Source organism: Artibeus jamaicensis, unplaced genomic scaffold, assembly GCF_021234435.1.
Source record: "Artibeus jamaicensis isolate MK-2021 breed Jamaican fruit bat unplaced genomic scaffold, CSHL_Jam_final scaffold_1689, whole genome shotgun sequence".
Lineage (NCBI taxonomy): Eukaryota > Metazoa > Chordata > Mammalia > Chiroptera > Phyllostomidae > Artibeus > Artibeus jamaicensis.
The window spans coordinates 777,302-799,123 of NW_026522029.1; positions in this window are offsets into that span (position 1 = coordinate 777,302).

Sequence of the window (21,822 nt, forward strand, 5' to 3'; positions counted from 1 at the left end):
ACCTACTCTATTGTAAGGTGAGGGTTTTATCTTTATCATTGAGGGTTGGAGCAGGGGGAATGTTCTCCCTTTCCCTGTGTTATTGTCTCCGTCCACAAAACAGGAACTTTGGCCCCCTTGGGAGTATTAGGGACATAGGTCTCCGTTTTTCTCCGGACGCCTTGCTCCTTCCCCTCCCCTGGCCCCAGCTCCTTGGGAACTGTTCTGATGAGTGAGTGGGGGGGGGGGGGAAGGTCCCTGTAGGGGCCCAGGCCAGCCTCTTCTTGGCTCTCTTTTGGAGCAGAAAACCCACAAACAGTACGCATGCTCCTGCTCCCAGGTGTGTGGTGACCCCACCAGGGCAGGCCAGCTGCTCGCCTGCGGGGGATAAGGTTAATGGGGGAGGGAGGGGTTGGAGAAGCAGGAATCCCATTTTCCAGTGTGGAGCCCACCTGTGACCTCCAAACCCACATCAAGAGGAACAAGATAGATTTTGAGAAGTAGATGAATTGTTATCTGTAGAACAGGCACATGTGGATTTGAATTCCAGCTTCACAAGTTACTAATAACGTGACCTTGGGCAAATCACATTGCCTCTCTAAGACATAGTTTTCTTCTCAATAATATGGGACTAATAGTAAGATAGTGCTTACTTCGTAAGGTGGTTGTGAGGGTGAAATCAGGCAAAGCACACCGGTGAGTGCCATCTAGAGTTGCTTGGCTTTCATTCATCCCTTCGTCCCTTCGTTCGTTCAGACCGTCTGTCAGTCAGGCAAGACGAGCATAGAGAGCCAGTAACCCCCGGGCACTGCTCAGGGTGCTGGGAAAGCAGGCTTGAACCAGAAAAGACGGTTGGTAACAGAATGTGACTGTCACCAATTCCGGCTGGTGACAGAATATACCTAAATAAATGAAAAGTGGAGCAAGGGAATCTCAGGGTGTGGTAACTATAATGAAGAATATCAGACAAAGTGACACCTTGGGGGATGGAATGCAGGGGAGTGAATTTTAGGCTTTATCATCAGGGAAGACCTTTCCAAGGAGATTGTTTGTGTTGAGGCCGAAATAATGAGCCAGTTTTGTAAAAACACTGGAGCAAGAGAATTCTAGGCAAAGGGAAAAGCAGAACAAGTCTGGCATGTTCAAGGACCTCGCCCACGAATATTTCTGTAACACTTTCTGTGAGCCAGACACATGTCAGGCTCCGGGCTGAAGATGCTGAGGTCCCTGGGCTGGCAGCGCCAGGGTCACTCCACCAAGGCAAGGGGTTTAGATTCTACTCTGAGGAGGCTGGGAAACCACTGGAGGGCCAAGGAGGGGCAAGTATTACCTAAGTTTTAAAATGATCACTTTACATTAACACTCACTCACAAAGCTCTTTTCACAGTGTTTTGTTTTTTTTTTTAATTATCACTGTGCTAAAGATGGCAATGATAATGATTAGCAAAGTTGGGTCTCTTGTTTGGCACCTGAGGCAACTCAGTAAGGTACACTCTGAACTTGACAAGACAACTCTGATTGTGCAACTAATACAAATCAATGAGCCCTGACTGGTGTTAGCTCAATGGATTGGGCGTCGTTCTGCAAAGCAAAAGGTGGTTGGTTCAAATCCAGGTTGGAGCACATGCCTGGGTTGACGGTTCAGTCTCTAGTCAAGGTGCTTACGAGAGGCAACTGATTGATGTTTTTCTCCCTCTCTTTCTCCCTCCCTTTCCCTCTCTCTAAAAATAAATAAATAAGATCTTTTAAAAAATCAGTGAATGATAGATAAAGTTAACCACCTAAGAAAGTAACCCATCCTGAGGGAAGGTGAATGCCTGACAAAGGAGTTTGGGGCACCACCAGATCAAAATAAGGGAAGCAGAATACTGTTTCCACCCAAATGCACTGAATGTCTAAAAGAAAAATAATTGATATAATCAATTGTAATCTGATTTCTCTGCAGGAAGAATGTATTAACAGAAAGGCTGGGCTGCATGTTCAAGAAGTTGATCCAGGCAAGTCCTGGCTTTTTTACCCAGCGCTGCTCCACAGAAGGGAAGACAGTGCTGGTGACAGACAGGTCATCGGCAAGGTGTGCTTTGATGTGGTACAGGGAGAATTCACCAGATTTTATCGTGTCTGTACAAAACATACTCCTTCGGATTGTGCAACTCCCTTCCATTGCTATTCTTCTCAGTAACTTACTTCCAGATCCTCTGATACAAGATAGGGGCTGCCAGGTGGACCTGTTCTCTCCGGGCCTTATTGTCTTGAAGTCCTAGGGCAGAAAGTGAAACAGGCAGAAGTGGAAAGGCTGTTTTTGAAGGGCCCCTGTCCACAGGGACATGCTGTCAAGCGGCACGGAGAGAAGGAAGTGAATATTAATGTCCACTACACTAGACAGGTTAATGCCCCCTGGTCATGAAGGGAGCATTCAAGTTTGTACCCTGGTGTCCTGTGAGTGAGGCTAATGGCAGTCTCTGAAATTCGGATCAACACCAGGACTCTGATAAAATCGCACTGTGAACTCACTGACCTGGGAATGGCGCCTGAGCTACTGCCTTGGGAGTCCAGTCTTCAGAGAGCTTCTTCCCTCTGCGATCCCCAGCTGGCTCTCCTCTCCTCTCCTCCAACTGCAATGTCTCGAGAGCTGTGTAGGTCCTGAACTCTAAGAATCTAGGGAAAGCTACAAGCCCTCCCACTGCACTGTGCAGTTTTGGGGATTCATGCACCTCCTGGAGACTATTCATGGGTCTCCTAGGACCCAGAGACCCCTTGTTAGAAACCCATATCTACACGGGTTGGTATGGCAACAAAACACAAAAATACCACACTCATAATACAAATGTTACTGAACATTTTAAAATATATTTTATTGATTATGCCATTGCAGTTGTCCTATTTTCCCCCTTCATTCCCCTCCACCCTGCACACCCCCTCCCCTACCATTCCCTCCTTTAGTTTATGTCCATGTGTCTCAAATTCTTTAGATTCTATATTTTCCATACTATTCTTGCCCTCCCCCTACCTATTTTCTACCTATCATCTATGCTACTTATTCTCTGTACCTTCTCCCCCTTCTTCTCCCCCCACTCCCCTGTTGCTAACCCTCCATGTGATCTCCATTTCTATGGTTCCGCTCCTGATCTAGCTGTCCTCTTAGTTTGCTTTTGTTTTAGGTGTGGTTGTTAATAACTGTGAGTTTGCTGTCCTTTCACTGTTCATCTTTTTTATCTTCTTTTTCTTAGATAAGTCCCTTTAACATTTCATATAATAAGGCTTGGTGGTGATGAACTCCTTGAATTTGATCTTATCTAAGAAGCACTTTAGCTGCCCTTCCATTCTAAATTAAAGCTTTGCTGGATAGAGCAATCTTGGATGTAGGTCTTTGGATTTCATGACTTGGAATACTTCTTCTGGCTCCTTCTTGCCTGTAAGGTCTCTTGAGAAATCAGCTGACAGTCTGATGGGAACACCTTTGTAGGCGACTGTCCCCTTATCTCTTGCTGCTTCCAGGATTCTCTCCTTCATTTTAATCTTGGCTAATATAATTATAATGTGCCTTGGTGTGTTCCTTCTTTGGTCCAACTTCTTTGGGACTGTCTGAGCTTCCTGGATTTCCTGGAAGTCTATTTCCTTTGCCAGATTGGGGAAATTCTCCTTTATTATTTGTTCAAATAAGTTTTCCACTCATGGCTGTTCCTCTTCCCCTTCTGGTACCCCTATAATTCAGATGTTGGAGCATTTAAAGATGTCCTGGAGGTTCCTAAGCCTCTCCTCATTTTTTTGAATTCTTGTTTCTTCATATTTTTCTGTTTGGTCATTTTTTTCCTCCTTCTGGTCCACTCCCTTGATTTGAGTTCCAGTTTCCTTTCCATCACTATTGGTTTCCTGTGCATTTCCCTTCATTTCAATTAGTTTAGCCTTCATTTGTTCCTCTAATTTGTGACTAAAATGAACCAGTTTTGTGAGCATCCTGATCACCAGTGTTTTGAACTGTGCATCTGAAAGTTTGGCTATTTCTTGGTCGCTTAGAGTTATTGGCTCTGGGGCTTTGAGTTCTTCTTGAGCCATAATGTGTTGGTCTGTTCATACCTGTTATGCATGAGGAGAGACGCCTTAGGTGTTCACCAGGGCGGGGCCACCCAGGTTGCTGGGTTGTGACGCTGTCTGTGGGGGCAGGGTCAAAGAGGGGCAATAGCAGTCCCCTCTGCTGCTTCCCGCTGCTGGGGCCTGCACGGTCTGTCTCAATGCTCGCTCCTTCGCCTGGTTTATCTGTGTGTGAATGTGTGACCGTGGTCAGCCTGCCACCTTGCGCCCTCCCTGGGTCAGCCCCTTGCTACCCCACACCTGGGATCCGCCCACGGCTGCCTGCAGGCCTGAGTTGGGGGATCTTTTCTGCCTGACCCCACTCCACCGCTGGCTTCACCCTTCTTACCAGTCTGGCTGAATGGTTCATCGTTGTCGGACTTCCATTTAGTTCAATTTTCTGTGTTTTGGTTGAGTTTTTGTTACTAAAACTTTGTTGTCTTTAAACTTCGTTGAGCAAAGAGGCACAATGTTTCCACCTACGCCTCCATCTTGGCCGGAAGTCTCTGTTACTGAACATTTTTAAGTGCTAGATAAGTATAATTTAGCAAATCCTTACAACTCTATGGGGTAGATAACACTATCATTCGTCTTTTACAAATGACCTGAGACACATGTTTATATTTATCCCAACATCACAATTTACAGGAGTAAAATGATTTACCAAAGGTTACCTGACAAGAGGTAGTAAATATAGAATTAGAGCATTTCTTTAAATGTCTAGTTAAACTTCTAATTGTGCTGCCCTTGAATCTTTCAAAATGAACCTGAAGATCCTTCCATGGATAAAATAGCACATTTAGTTCAGAAACAACAGAAAGGGCCTGAGGGTTATGACTATTGATGACAGGCAGAGGTCAGGGGTTCTATTGCCCGAGAATCTATCTAATATTAACATTCACTAAGTAACGTGAGTCTTAGTGTGGTAGGGAGAATAATGTGCCCCAAAGATGTTCACCCCTAAGAACCCAGAACCTGTGAATATGTCACCTTACACGACAAGCAAAAGGACTTTGCAGACATGATGATGTTAAGACGTTGGAGATGGGGAGATGACCCTGGGGACTGGTCACAAGAGCCCTTAGAAGGACACAGGGATCGAAGTGGGAGAGAAGTCCATGTGACGACGAAGTAGGGATTGGAGTGATGTGCTTGGAAAACAGGGGAAGGGCCCGCAAGCCAGGAATGCAGGTGGCCTCTAGCTACTGGAAAAGGCAAGAAAACGGATTCTCCCCCAGAGCCTCCAGTAGGACACCTTGACTTTATAGCCTCGTGGCACTGGGCTCAAGATTTCTGAACTCTAGAGCTCAAAGAGAATAAATGTGCGTTGGTTTAAGCTGCCATATTGTGACACCTTAGTATTACAGTGACAGAAATCTAATATACTTGGAAACCATACAAAATAAAAAGAACAAAATTTTATCCAGGACACAGAGATAAAGTAGCCGTGAAACAAAATTTTAGGAGACAGGAGCGGTAGAAAGAACATGAATGGACCCACTCCCCACCTGGCCTCTAGTTAACCATGGAGGTTATGTTAAAACAAACAAACAAACAAAACCCTGGGGAGTCCTGGTTAAGAATTGTTTTAAAAATTAACCAAGTTAATTTGAAGATCTAATTGGCTATATTAAGTGATTCACCAATTGGGCGGCATCCCATTTAGCCATTAGGAGTGTGCGTGGAGAAGCTGTACAAATGGGAGGTTTTTATAAGAAGAAGAGTGAGGCATTAACAAAAGAAAAGAAAGGACCATTTTTAGACCAGGACATCTTTTGGGGGAAGAGACCAGGGGAAGGGTTTCGTGAAGCACTTGCCTCTTTCTTTTGTGGGGAATGGAAAGGGCCCACGCAAATCATTAGCTCACTGGTGCTTGACCAGAGAATTCCAGACTGGTCGATTAAAATCTTGTTTCTGCAAGAGATTGAAACAGCAGTTAGGTCAGATATAAAATCTAGGTTTGGTACCATGGACTTTATGCCATTACCAAATGGTGATGCCATTTTGGGCCTGTGGTTTTCTCTATGACAGTGCCAACTGAAAAAAAAAATCAGCTAGCTGTTTCATCACCAAAAAGAATGTATCCAGAAAAAAAGAAACATTTGCAACCCAACACGTGCAGGTACAGCAAACCACGTACCTACTCGGCCTACGTGCCAAGACAGAGGGGTATTTACAGAAGGGAAAAGGAAGTTAAGGGAAGGGGAATTTAGAACCATAGACTTTTATTACAAATGTAGAGTTCTTCCGGTAGGGTTCTCACATGTAGGGTCCGTGCCATTACACAGAGTTTGAGAACTTCCACAAGCCCTGGCTCCTTCCACAGGCCCTCCCAACTGATTGTTTGCTTAAAGTCCCCCTAGCCTTCATCAATAAATAGCCTGAAGTGAGAGACAGGATAGATGGGACCAGAAATTGCTCCCACTGTCCCCTCCCTGCTTACTCCTCAAGCATCTATTTCCCGGAATGATTATTGATTATGGATGCGTGAGACCAGAGATGAGAGATGGAAGATGAGGGATGATACACTGTCCATCCCCGACCACTTCGAAGGGCTGGATTTTGAGCCGTGGAGCATGCCACTATAGGCAAAATACTAAAGAGCTATTTGAGGGAGGGGACCCTGGCTCACAAGGAATGCTGTCCTAGCGCACTCAGGTGATAGTGGCACGGGGTGAAAGGGATGCATTGTCCCTACTCCTCATTCATTGTTTCCACAAACAGTAGATCATTGAGCAACTGTGACATGCTGGGAGGTGCTGGGGTCCTGATTTCAGGGGGTTTACTATTAGTGACAGTAACAAGACTTAATCAAATAGGCACACATGAGGGTATAACTGAAACCTAGCATAAACATTATAGAGAATTGGTTCTTTGAGATTCTTGAACGAGAACTTAATCAAGACCTGGGGGTTGGGGGAGGAAGGGGAGCAAGAAGGATTCTTCAAGGGAGTGAAGCTCCAGATGGTATCTGAAGGAAGAATAGATGTGAACTTGGCCCTTAGAGCCTTCTAGGGGGACAGAGACTGAATGAAAAGGGGAAAGAATGCTCCACACAGGAAACAGTGAGTGCAGATCCTTCAAGGGTATTGGGGGGTAGGGGAGACTACACGGCCTATTGGTGAAATTGAATGAAGAAGGCCATGCACGAGCATCATTCTAGTGCCTCCAGGACCTTTGGCTGCATCACTAGCAGGGATTGTGTTGTCATCACAGTGAGCACAAGCAGAGCAGCAGGAGGGAGACAAAAGCATGCAGCCATGTGGGTAAGTGGGGCAAGAACCAAGGATTCAGCCTTTCACTGTTAATGTCATGTAAGAACACGGAAAGCACATCTAAATAAAAGGATCTTCTGTGGTTTGAGGTGCAGCCCCCTGACACACTTTGAAGACTGAAGCACGGTGATCCATGCCTGGAGAAGGTGCAGCTGGGTCTCTCCACGCTGCCCCCGTCTTAGGCAGGACTGAGAGGGGAGAGGACTCTGGCGCTGTTCTTTAGTGGTTGCCATGTATATAGGAAGTGGAACTCAGGACAAAATGGGCATCTCTGAGTGGACACCAGACAGAACGTTTCAACACATGTCGTCTCCCATCATTATCAAAGTGAATCAGGGAGACCTGTGGAAGACAGAGGTACTTTCCTGCAACAGCCTTGGTTCACGCTGCTGTAACAAAATACCATAGACTGGGTGCTGGAAGTCCAAGATCATGGTGCCAGCACGCCGAGTTTCTGATGAAGGCCTTCTGCTTGGTTTGCAGATGGTTTCTTGCTGGTCCTCATATGGCAGAGAGAGAGAGACAGAGACAGACAGACAGACAGACAAAGAGACAGAGAGAAACAGAGAGAGAGAGAGAGAGAAAGGACTCTCTGGTCCCTTCATCTTTTTATAAGGGCACCAAACTTATCATGGGGGCTGCATCTCCATGGCCTCATTAAAACCTAATCACCTCCAAAGGCCCAGGCTCCAAATACCACCACTCTGAGGATTAGGGCTTTAGCATATGAATTTGGGGGCAACATAAACATTTGGTCTGTGGCACTCTCCAAATTTTAACATTCCTCCCCCTCCCTCTGCCAACAAAAATATAGGTTCCAGGATCAGGCTTTCTCAACATGCATGAAGCCCGAGTCCACACTTCTATAGCTCAGGGCACAGGGCATTTCAGAATACAAATGTACGTGAATGAGATGAGTTACAAATTCAAAGTCTCTGTTTGCTCAGTTTGTACTGGCTGTACTTTATTGCATTAATCTTTCTTTCTTTTTTTCCAGACTCTTCTAATTTGATTGCTTTTCCAGTCAGCAAACTCCTCACTCCCGATCCTGACCCTGGAATTTCTGTGCTCCCTTCTTAGGTCACCTTCTCCCATCTCAGGTCAGCGTCACCCTCCCCTCAAGCCCCTGTGTCCTCAAAGAGGCGATGTCCTCTTCCACCCAGGCTCTGGGGTAGAAATGGTCACTCCTGATAGGAACCTATAATGTGATATTTTAGGACAATCTGGAATAATTCTTGGCTAATTTACTCTTATCTAGGCTCGCTCTTCTGTATTGGACCCCTGATCTCTGTCTTGTATGAGGACCAGTGAGAAGGCTCGGAGCAAAAGAGGGCTGTTATCTGCAATCCCAGGGTCAACCCTAGGTGTGTCTTGTAAAAGCTCTGATTAATTCATTCTCACTAATGAGCAAATGACTGACACAATCTTAGTATAACTTTCTTTCACAGTTATCTGTATACATGTTTCATCTGTTTAAATAAGACCTTTTATTTATGTAGGAATTGCATAGCTACCTATGCTGATGACCCAGTAAAGCAGAACGGATATCAATTAGCATTGATATCACCAATGCTAATTCAAAGTTGAAGAAATCAAGGCTCAGAGAAGCTACATTGGACTTCTGCTTTTGGCCAAGATAAAGTAACAGGGTCTAGGTTTACTCTTCTCCCTAAAACAATGGACAAAATACATGAAATAATGGTTTTCAGTTCAAGGATGTCAGAACAACAGACAGTGATGTATGAGGGGTAGGAAACAAACGAGGTAAGCGCTGTGATCACCCCAGCTCAGGGTCTGGAGAAAGTTAGAGGTCATAGGGCAGAGATGGGGGAACTAGATGGAGGGGCTCAGTGGTCTCCATGAATGAGAAAGATGGATGTAGTGTTATTATTATTAACGTTAGTAATTATTGTGTTTTGCCGTGTATAATGCACACTTTTTGCCCAGTTTTGAGGGAAAAATAAATATGTGCATTATACATGGGTAGTACTAATTCTGTATTTATATAAATGTTTTTAATTTATTATGCTTATGCATTAAAAGTGTAACTCTGGACAGCAATAACAATATCCATCTGCAAAATAATGCCCTGGAATACAATAATATGTTTTATGTATAAATAAAATATTGAATTAAAAATTTAAACGAACGATTTCTTTCCTGAAAGCTTGGGCTAAAAACGCCGGTGTGCATTATACACAGGAGTCCCTTATACATGGCAAAAATATGGTACCAAGAACATGGAGTGGACCAAATGTTTGGTAGCTAGCTCAGAGGAGAGCTAGATCATTGAGGAACAACATTTCTGAACAGCTTCAGGGAACGGCTGCGATCGGATAGGATAGTCAACGAAGAATAGTGAGCCTTTCCAGAGGGTCTAAGACAGATGTGCAGGCAGCAATGAGAAAAAGGGGTCAGAGGAGGTGAAGGAGGAGGAAGAGCTTGGTCTGGCTGTGGGAGCCGTTTCTTGTTTGGGAAGAAAGGAGATGAGTTTAGAAAAGTGGGTTATGGAAAAACCCTTTATGTCTGAAGAGGTTTTTAATTTAGGTTGACACAGAACTTGAGCTGTGAATAAGGGAAAAAAGACAAGTTAACTGGTAAGTTCTCAAATCAAAACCATGATTGTATCTTCATTAGCAATTTGTTCCAACTAAGTATACAGCCAGTTGTTAGAAGATATAATAATATATATGCAGATAAGCAATACATTTCTGTATTCCCAAGAAGTTACACAGAGACTCTTTGGGAATTACATAAACAAATATGCCACGTCCACAGTTGGATCCCTTCCTTGACAAAGTCAGGAGGGGAGGTCCAAGACTTCAAAGAAGCATTTTCCAACCTGGTGGACGTGGCATGGAGGGCCCTGCTATACCCATTGTGATTGTTCTTGCTTTGGGGATTTTGACCTCTTCCGCCCTGATTATTTTGAATACCACTGCTGTGATCCAAATAGTACAAGCAAGTCTTTCCCTGTTCACTGAATAAACTAATAATATTTCAGAAAGTACGTCGACCCTGTTCACTAAACAAAGTAATAATACTTTGAACAGTACATTGAGTGATGTGACTCCAGATGATTTAGAGAGTTCTTGGAACAAAGAAAGTAACCATAGTAACACACCAGAAGAAATCAGGAAGCAGAATATGAGTACTGGAGAATTAATAGAAAAGTTAGAAAAGATCACCCTTGAAAGCCCCCTACTACGACAGGATAGCCCCATGAGACAAAGGATTCTCCCAAAACCTACAAAAACACCGAGAAAAATCCCACCTACTATTAAAACTCCACGGAGACCTGCTTATTTTATTAAGGCCAGACCTTGATATCCCCCTAAGGGACAGCGAAGTCTCCAGCCTGTCCCAACACCACCTAAACCTACACTTCCTTATTATGGAGTCTGGGATGAGGACGGAGTTAAATAGGTTTCTAAAAACAGTAAAAATATAACGGCAAGAAGCCTACCCTTCTTAGAGAGACTTGCAAGAAGTGATAGCACACCACAAAACTACATGACAGCACAAAGAAAACTAGAAGTTAGAAAAAGCCTCATAAGATATTTTTCCGGGCCATGTTACCTTACATACTGGCCAGAGAAGAGAGAACAAATATGAAAAGAAATAAAAGAATTAGAACCCCTAACAAAAGAGGAAATAAGGAAGGGCATAGACAAGTACACAGGTCAACCAGGAGGGCATGTTTACCCCCTGAGTCAATTTTAGACATACCTAATACGCAGAATAAGAACAGGCCCCCTGCGACAGCCTAACCAAGGCAGACAGCCAAGCTCCTGTTCAGCCCAAGAAGCATAGCAACAGTAACTGTAAAAGCCAACGAATCCGAAATCGCTTGCCAGCTAGAATAGCATAAAGGCTTCAGCCTTACTTTCAATAAAGGTCTTCAGAGCATCACCTGCCTTGAACTGCGTAGTTGCCTGATTTCCGCGCCGACTCCTACCTTCACCTCGAGGGGACCCTTAGACCCGCCGGGGCCGGACCACGGCACCAATAAAGTATAAATCGGCAATCCAATAATCAGAAGCTGTCCCAATGGCCCCATATTGAGTTAAAGGCCTGAGCTGATAGGCATTCAGTTTGGCCGTCTAGTGATCTTTGAGAAATAACCCATCCTCTGTGTAGCTCATCATCCTCATCTAAAAAAACAGGGTTGGTATGAACATGCCTTGAAAAAATGGACGTGAAAATTATTTAACACATATCCTAATTTGTTATTATTGCACAGTGATGAGAAAAAAAGCTGTTCTTGTTCTGGATATGATTTAAGAGTACCCACTTGACCCCGCAAGAGGCAAATGTGTTCAAAAATGGCCATTTATTCTCTGTTGTGTTGTAACCATTTTCAATGGACTCCTTTTTCCTGTAACCATTTTATTTATTGATCTTCCCTCTGCTCCAGTGTCTCTTCCTGCTTCCCCCATCTGTTCAAAATTGTCAAAGTCACCGCAAATACAAGTCAGACAAACACAAAGACCTGAAGCTCTGCTGTGACTCTTCGTGTATTCCTTTATGCATTTATTCATTCCCATTATGGTTCCATTTAAATATGCCAGGAGTTATGTAAAAAAGACAAAGTCTCCATCCTTAAGGAGCTCACACAGTGTGTGAGCCACACAATCGGGTAAATCAGCAAAGTTATTAGAAAACAGAGTAAGGAGCACTTGGACGAGGGTGTTCTCTGTTGCTCTGTTAGAAATGAGATTGGCTGAAGGTATGAAAGCAACCCAAGTGCTCATAAATAGGCAATTAGATGAAAAGCTGTGGCATATATCTGTAAGGGAATATTACTCAGTCATAAAAAGAACAAAATCTTACTATTTACAATAGCATGGATGGACCTAGAGAGTATGATGCTAAGTGAAATAAGCCAGACAGAGAAAGACAAAGTACCATACGATATCATTTGTATGTGGAACCTAATGAACAAAATAAACAAACAAAATAGAAACAGCATCATAGATACAGAAAACAGACTGACAGATGCCAAAGGGGAGGAATTTAGGGGGCTGGGTGAAAAAGGTGAAGGGATTAGGAAGTACAGATTGGTAGTCACAAAACAGTCACAGGGATGTGAAATATAGCATAGGAAATACAGTCAGTAATGATGTAATAACTATGTTTGGTGCCAGGTGGGTACTTGAAATACCAGGGTAACACTTTATAAAACATACGATTGTCTAACCACTATGCTGCACACCTGAAACTAATACAAAATAATGTTGAATGTAAACTGTAATTGAAATATGAAATTTTAAAAAGAAGAAATTGATCGACTGGTAGAGCCGAAAGGCCGGCCTGCTGAAACTCCTGGTGCTGGGGACCATGAGCTGCGTATCGAGAGACTGCTGGACCTAGGAAATAAATCACACTCTGGGCAGAGGGCATGGGAGGCCCAAAAGCATCAATGCAAGAGAAACTACGACATAGGAAGGTGCAAGTAGATCAGTAAGATCGGAGTAGAGGATGTGAGGGAGGAGTGGCGAGTAATGACACAGGGGAACGGACATTGGCCAGGTCAGGGAGGGCCACGCAATCAAAGGAGTGTGCGCGTCGCCCACAGAGAGATAGGGAAGCACTGAAGGGTTAGAGCGTTGATCAGATGGTAGGGTTTTATCTGGAATATGTAAGAGATTCTAGATGTGGATGTGTTGACAGCATTTAATTATAAAACAATGTGAGCACTTCGATTGCTTTTATGTCTTGGCTATTGTCATAATGCTGCAATGAACATAGAGAAGCAAATATCTTCTCTAATTAGTGTTTTGCGTCTTTTCAGATAAATGCCAACAAGTGAAATTGCGGAGTCATATAGTAGTTCTATTTTTTAAAAGATTTTATTTATTTATTTTTAGAGAAGGGAAGGGAGGGAGAAGGGAGAGAAACATTAATGTGTGGTTGCCTGTTGAGCACCCCCAACTAGGAAGCTGGCCTGCAACCCGAGCATGTGCCCTGACTGGGAATCAAACTGGTGACCTTTTGGTTTGCAGGCCTGCACTCAATCCACTGAGCTGCACCAGCCAGGGCTAGAACAGATCTTTACAAAGTAAAATACACAAATAGTCAATAAGCACATGAAAAGATGCTCAACATCATACTTGTTAGGACCATGCAAATGAAAAGCAAGACTCCACCCACATCTACTGGAATGGTTCTGACAATTCCTAGTATAGATGAGGACGTGGAACCACTAGGACTCTCCGACACTACTGGTCAGAATGCACGATGGTCCGGCATTGTAGTAAACAGTACGGTAATATCAAATGGAAGCATACATTTGGAAATAGCACATGATAGCTGGGAGGACTAGTTTCTGAGGATTCAGGAACTAGTTAGGAGGACCGGAGTTAAAATTTGAGGACTGCCCTGACAGGTGTGGCTCAGTTGGTTGGGCGCCCCACTGCAAGGCGAGAGATCACTGGCTCCATTCCTGAGCTGCAGGGTCAGTTTGCAACTGGGGCACATAGGAGAGGCCACTGATCGACGTTTCTCTCTCACAACGATGTTTCTCTCCCTCTCTTTCTTCCTCCTGTCTCCTCTCTGTATAAATACATATAAATAAATAAATAAATATAATAAATAAATAAATAATAAATAAATAAATAAAATCTTTAAAAAATAAAATTTGAGGACTGAAATATCTGCTGAATGAGGAGAGAGAATCAGAAAAATGTGATCTGAATGTCGTTAGTGTGACCTGATGTTCACCCCAGGCTGGTCTAGCCTGTGGGCATAAGATTTGTCTTGTGTATTTGTGCCTGTGAGTATGTGTGCTTTTAGTGCACGTCTACAAAAGAACTAGACAAGCCTATGAATAAAATATGAAACAGAACATATCAATTGAAGTGTAGTAAAATGGTAGTGTTGTACATGATATTTTCTTTTGTTTTGATTCTCTTCAGTTTATTACTATCTTCTTAGAACCAATGTGTTACACGATGCAACCTTCCAATTGTCCTAGAATTTCTCAATAATATTCCCTTTTAGTCTCACAGTATAGACATTAGGAGAACAGAAAGAATTAGGCAGCAAGATCTCTGTCTGACCAAGAGATATTCTAAAACATACATCTACTATAAGGGATATTTTAGAGTTAAATTTTTTTCTTAATTTTAATTTTCGCTTCCTGTCAATTAACTCAGAGCAAGTTTACTGTTCTCTTGGATCTGATCATGGCCCTTTTGATAGAAAGAAATCTGAGGCAGCAAACAAAGAGAACTTTCCCTGGGCCAGCAGTGAGGAGGTGAGTCAACAAAGCTTGCAATTTATTGCCTGGCATTTCCAGTCTGTCCTGAAGCTCTGGCTCACCAGACACTTGCCTGGATGAGTGTCAAATGGGAGTCTCACAGCTTAAAATGGATTAAAGGCTCTCCTGACACCTGGAGGTCCTAGGTGTTTTCCCAATCCCATCTAATCTCAGAAAGAAATTTATTTATTCATTCATTCACTCATTTATCCATTCATTGGGTGTTTATTTACTTATTCATCCAATCCCTGTTTGTAGGCCTGGCCTTGGGTTAAATGTTGGTGATAAACTACCCCATGAAGCAAATGTTCTTGAGAAAACAGATATACAGAAATTACTATCGAAAGTATTTCCTATTAATGATGTGTGTTGTGAAACACAGTTGAGAGAAATACTCCCTTTTCTCTAGGAGAAGAGAGGGAAGCCTGGTCTGCCTGCCACGAGGCTCGCCGGCTTTCTGGGCCCCAGTATCGCTCACTGCCTACCCCTGACTGCTAAGCTGATGCTTTGTATTGAAGATGTTTTTATGGCAGCATCCATTTCCAGGTTCCAGTGTTTATATTTATTAGGAAAAGGTAAGCTGCTCTGAGAAAGGCTCCAATACACAGTACTTAAAAACACTGAAGTTCGTATTTCTCACCCATAACGACCCCCAGGGTGCAGTCCCGGTTGGTTGGCATCCACTGTGAGGTCACCCGGGGACTCATGTTCCTCCTACCGTGTGGCTGTGCCATCTCCTCTGGTACTTTTTCTGTTGTCATCATCAAAGTTGCTTTCATTGCAAGAACTTGCCCTTCTTTTCCAAACAATATCCCAGAGTTTCCAATACAAAGATGCTTGTTCTTGTACACTGGTAAAGTATGTGTCAGAGAAGAAGAGGCAAAACCCAGTAAAGGTGTGCATTCTCTTTTACAGGTGACTTAAGGTGTCAAGGGAGCATAGAGACTGTGATAGTTTATGTTATGTGTCAGCTTGGAGGGTGTTTTTGGAGGACATTAACATGTAAATTGGTGAACTTTGAGTAAGCAGATTGCCCTCCATAATGTGGGTGGGTCTCACTCAATCAGGTGAAGGTCTGAATAGAACAAAAAGACCAGCCTCCAGGAGCAGGAGGGAGTCCTCCGGCAGACTGCTTCGGACTCCACCTGCACCATTGCCTCTCCTGGTCTCCAGCCTGCTGGCCCACCCTGTAGATTTTAGATGAAACATAATTGCATGAAACAATTCCTCATCATAAATCTCTTTCAATATGTATATATAGACATCCTATTAATTTTGTGGGTTTTTTTGAGAACCCTGTCTAATATGGAACTCAGTGCTACTACTCTGCTCAATGACATGCTCTTTATTTATTTTTTTAATGACACCCTCTTTAACACAGAATTATTGAATCAGAATTCTTTCTTTCTTGACCTCCTTTTTCTTTATTTTTTTATTCTTTCTTTCTTCCTCCACTTTCCTCTTTTTCTGAGGCAATTCCTATTCCACCTGTATTTAGTGCCCAGTCTTTCCAAACTTCTTAAAACCTGGACACAAAGTGAGTATTAAACACCTTTGCTTTATGTTAGATGCTTACGCAGTGTGGGACCCCTACCATGAACAGGGGATACAAACAAGAATTGAACATGGTTCTTGACCTTGGGAACCTCAAATTAACTGGCATTAAATAATATTTGAATAAACCATGTGTTTCTTTTTTATGTCCTTAAAATTTGGCAAGTTTGAGGGGACTGCCTTGTGTAAGACAACATTTAATTTCGTTACCTTTTGAATTTTACCAGACAGCTGCTTCTCCCTGTCAAAGTATTGATACTTATTCTTCATTCTTAAGCAGACACTTTGGGTTCCAGAAACCAAGACCCAAATCTATTAGGGCCAAGTCTCAATAGGTTCTTGGAGCACTGTGGTCACCACCTCCTGCCACCCCTGTTCTGTCATCATTACGGACCATTTCTTCAGCACCTCCTTGCCCAAGGATTTCACCTGAGACCCCAGATTCCTACTGAGGTGCCTGGACTTATAGAATGTTTTCTGTTGCTTTATTTATATGCCAACACGTTCAGTGTTTATTGTGTGCCAGACATTGTTATAAACACTTTTGTATACAGTTATTCATTAATGAATGGGTTCTCATAAGAACACCATGAAATGGGTTCTAATATTATCTTCCATAATATGAGATTATATTACCCTCTCTATGAGGAATACAGAGACTTTAAAACATGCCAGTGTTGAGAGGATCAGAGTTGAGATTTGAACTCAGAGTCTGGTTCCGAAGTTCATACTTACAACCACACACCGCTGTTTTTCTCCTGGCATGTCGAAAACAAATACATGAAGAAAATACCCCTGGACTGCCTGCCTCTGGCCTAGGATGTGTTCAGTGCTGACTTTCCACCCTGATGGCCATGCAATATACCAAGAAGGATGCGCATGAAGTGACATTTCTGTTGGTTCCTGCCAGGCTCTCTATACCCTGAGAGCCCCCAACCCCTCAGTAGAGCTATTTGGTCTCCACTTGCAAGTCCAGCTCCATCTCTGACTCAGAGATGGATTGAGATCCAGGAGGAGTATAAGGAACTCCAGAGCCAAAGCTCTTTGACTTAGAATCAGGTCATTCTCACTGCTAGTTCTGCTGGGAGCTTATTCTTTTGTTTGTGGAGTGTGTCCTTATTTCAAATACACCATGTCCTACTGCAATATTAGTGACTGGATGGCTGTTTCTTTCCCTCTAGCTCATTTCTTACTTTGACTCCTGGCTAAGAACTCCAGTTCTTGTATTGCTTCTTCCAGTCCTAGTGATTGAGGCCCTGGTTCTGACCCTCAGTTTCCTGCCTAGGCTCCTGATGCTACCTGATATCTTGCCAGGCTTTCCTGGGGCTCTGAGCTGCCTACCTGCCTAGTTATTTAGATGCTATGACTCCCCAAACATCCTCACGTTACCCACTACTGAAGTCCAGCCTAACCTGGGATAGTGGTCAGGGCTGGAGGTCTTAGCCTTCTCCTGGTTAGCCCAACACCAGTGCTATCAGAACCTCAGTTCTGACTTTAAACTCAACCCTAATCAAAGTGAAGGGAAAGAGATAAGGATAAATGGAGGAGACAGGACCCAAGCAAAAGTTAGAGGTGGAAATGCTTGGTGGACTGATATGATGTTAATAGGCCTTCATGGCACAGGGAAGCTGGCATGGTACAGGGCCCTGAGGTCCTAAAGAAGCACAAAAAAGGTCCTGGAATCTTGGTTCAGTTCCGCTGAGAGGTGTGATGTACTGAGGGAGAGTTTATGGTCTACAGGACAAGTTCAAATCAAATTAGATTTACAGGTCCTGTGCAGTTGCCTTGCCCCTCATGTGTGTAGGGGGCGGTTCTTAAACTAGAGTCCATGTATTCCTCGGGGTCTCCGTGCAGGCTTTGGAAACTCACATGCCTGTGAGTGTTTTTCTTGAGAGAAGGCTCCATTGCTAAGATCAGGATCTCATATGGGCTTGTGACTGACAACTCCAGAAAATTTCCCAAAACTATCAGCAAGGCTGAGTTAGGGGATCAGACATTTTTCATCAACTCTTCCCACCCTGAGTTCTCTAGAACTGGCAAAGTGATTCAAAACTTTAGCATGGTGGTGCTTGATTAAAATTAGTTTAATTTTTTTAACAGTTGAGAAGCTTTCTTTTTTTATACTTTTATTTTAAAAATATTTTCTTGATTATATTATTACAGTTGCCCTATTTCTTCTCTCTCTATTCCCCTCTGCCTTATACTACCCCTCCCACCATGATTCTCACACCTTAGTTCAAGTTCATGGGTCATACATATAAGTTCTTTGGCTTCTCCATTTCCTGTACTATTCTTAACCTCTCCCTGTGTATTTTGTACCTATCCATTATGATTCTTATTCCCTGTACCTTTTCCCCCTTTCTCCCTCATGCCTCCCTCACATGATAATCCTTCATGTGATCTTCATTTCTGTGATTCTGTTCCTGTTCTAGTTGTTTGCTTGGTTTTTTTGTTTTTGTTTTAGCTTCAGTTGTTGATAGTTGTGAGTTTGTTGTCATTTTTACTGCTCGTATTTTTTATCTTCTTTTTTTTTTTAGATAAGTCCCTTTAGCATTTTATACAATAAGGGCTTGGTGATGATGAACTCCTTTAACTTAACCTTATCTGGGAAGCACTTTATCTGCCCTTCTATTCTAAATGACAGCTTTGCTGGATAGAGCAATCTTGGATGTAGGTCCTTGCCTTTCATGACTTGGAATACTTCTTTCCAGCCCCTTCTTGCCTGCAAGGTTTCTTCTGAGAAGTCAGCTGATAGTCTTATGGGAACTCTTTTGCAGGTAACTGTCTCCTTTCTTCTTGCTGATTTTTAATATTCTCTCCTTATCTTTAATCTTGGGTGATGTAATTATGATGCACCTTGATGTGTACATTCTTGGGTTCAACTTGGCCTCTCTGAGCTTCCTGGACTTCCTGGAAGTCTGTTTTGTTTGGCAGATTGGGGAAGTTCTCCTTCATTATTTTTTCAAATAAGTTTTTCATTTCTTGGTCTTTCTCTTCTCCTTCTGGCACCCCTATGATTTGGATGTTGGAACATTTAAAGTTGTACCAGAGGTTCCTAAGCCTCTCTTATTTTCGAATTCTTGTTTCTTCATTCTGTTCTGATTGAAAGTTTATTTCTTCCTTCTGCTCCAAATTGTTGATTTAAAGCCTGGTTTACTTCCCTTCACAGTTAGTTCCCTGTATATTTTCCTTTATTCCACTTTTCATAGCCTTTGCTTTTTCCTCTATTTTGTGACCATACTCAACCAATTCTGTGAGCATCCTGATTACCAGCACTTCGAACTGTGCATCTGATAAATTGGCTATCTCTTCATTGCTTAGTTGTTTTTTTTCTGGAGCTGTGATCTGTTCTTTCATTTGGGCCGTATTTTTTGTCTCAGTGCCAACATTAGCTTAATTAGTTTGATAGCATCATAGGCTTCTAAGTAAATGAAGAGAGAACATTTATAAAAGACCTGACCCTGGGGAAAAAATGCAGAGGCTTGATCTAGTTCTCACAACTTGTGTTTTGTGCATCTGCAGCAGAAAGAGGCCTCGGAGACGGTTGTGTTTTGGTGTGGTGGTACTGGGGATTTCTGGACAGGGGGCTGCTCTGGAAGATGTTTGACTTAAAGGTTAAGATCTTGATCTTTTTGTCTAAAAAGAAGCTGATTGTCTTGAAAATTAAAGAAAGAGCACTGCTGATCTTCTGGTTTGCACTGAGCTAGGATTATCACTTGACCTCATTTAAAAACTAGCCATGCACATATGTGGACAGAGGTCAGAAGAGTGGAAAGAAGCTTAGAGATCCTCTAGGTGGCGGGTCGCTCACTGTCGGCCGTAAACCCATGTGTTTTTGGCTTGCTGAGTGTTTCAGAAGTAATCTGAACCAGTATTTGAAAATTCGCATGATAATCAAGATGTCCATTTCTTTGGAGAAGTCTGAAGACATTGCAACACTGGTCTGAGTATCCACTGGGCCACTCACTGGCAGCTGTTCCCATGGAAAAGGGAACTTGTTGCTATTCCCCTAAGGCCCGCTCTGAAGGCCGGGAATTGCGTGATTGGAGGATTAAAAGGGGCAGAGCTGCAATGACAGGGACAAGTTAAATCACATATCAGAGCTCTTAGGCCTCTCGTGGGCTGACAGCCAGGAGGTGCACGGGTCCACTCTCTCAGCAGTCGCCCAAGCCCCGGGAGAATTCTGTGGGCTTCCTGCGTTCTCCCCCAGAGCCTGCTTGGGATCTCAGAAGCTCTTTGGCCTGGAGGCGGTTTTGTTCCTTAGTTTGGGGCATTGCCCTCACCCTTCACGACCAGGGTAACCTATTCCTGGTTTTCCACTCCTTCTCCCAACACCAGTTCAGATTTGACTCCAGTACCCACTCCCAGTTTTTAATAGGTCAATATTTATTGTTTTGACAATTTCTGGTTGTCTATAAGTGTCGATTGCACAAAGCGCTGAGGAATTGAAAACAAAACACGGTCGTACCAGGAACAGAACTTAAAAGGTAAACAGTGGGGAAGACGTGAGAGCAACCTGACTCGGTAATAAAAATCTGTTCACTGGTCCATCAGATGACACTCAAGAGACTCCAGTTTAACAAAACAATTACAAAATGGGGGGTGGGGCACAATTTACCTGGTAGAAGAATATGTAGCATCATGACTTCTATTTTACATGTCCTCTGATGTTCTATCTTGCTTCTAACTGTTACACTCCCAACCCCAGGACTCTGGGTGTGATGTTCAAACAGGGAGGAACACCCAGTCCCACAGCATCCCTGCCCAGCCAACACTCGCTGTGAGGCTAGGAAAGAACTGGCCATCGGTGCGGTGTGCTCTTGGGGAATATCCTTCTTCTGGACTGAGGGCTGATTCTGACCTGAATTCAATACCCAGCTTGGCATCCTTTGGGACCAAGCCACCTTTCTCCTCTCACACCTGCTCTGATCTTGCCTTCTCCCTCTCTGCTCATATGCTGCGTAATTTGATTAAATAATTTGACTTTTAAATGTGCCATCTCTTCCAACTATTTGTAGTTTTAAAAAAAATTTTTCCCTGTATGATTATAAGAAGCTCATTAAAAGTAATGCAAACAGAAATTAGTGACTTTCAACTCTTGGGGATGCTTTTAAGAATTTGGCATAGCCCTCACTGGTGTGGCTCAGAGGATTGGGCATCGCCCTGTGGACCAAAAGGTCACCAGGTTTGATTTCTGGTCAGGGCACATGCCTTGTTTGTGGGCTATGTCCCTGGCCGGGGTCTCTTGCAAGGGGCAACCTAGCTTCGTTTTTCTTTCACACATTGGTATTTATCTCCCTTTCTTTATCCCACCCCTCCCTCTCTCAAAAATAAGTAAGTAAAATGTCTTTTAAAAGAGAGAAATAAAAGAGTTTGGCATATGTGCATCTAGAACAAGGTCTCTTAACTTTTACACTGTGGGTTTTACACTGTGTATCTGGGGTTGGAAAATTCTTTGTCTGGAGGACTGCCCAGTGCATTGGAGAATGTTTTGCTGCATCCCTGCCTTTAACCACTAGATGTCAGTAGAAGCCACCATCTCCCCACCCACATCACCACCACCCAGTGTGACAACCGAAAATATATCCCAAGACGTTGACAAACGACTTCACACTGTACATGCTTTCCTGCAACGTGCTTCTTTCTCTTTCTTTCTTTTTAATCTTAATAACACCCCTTGGC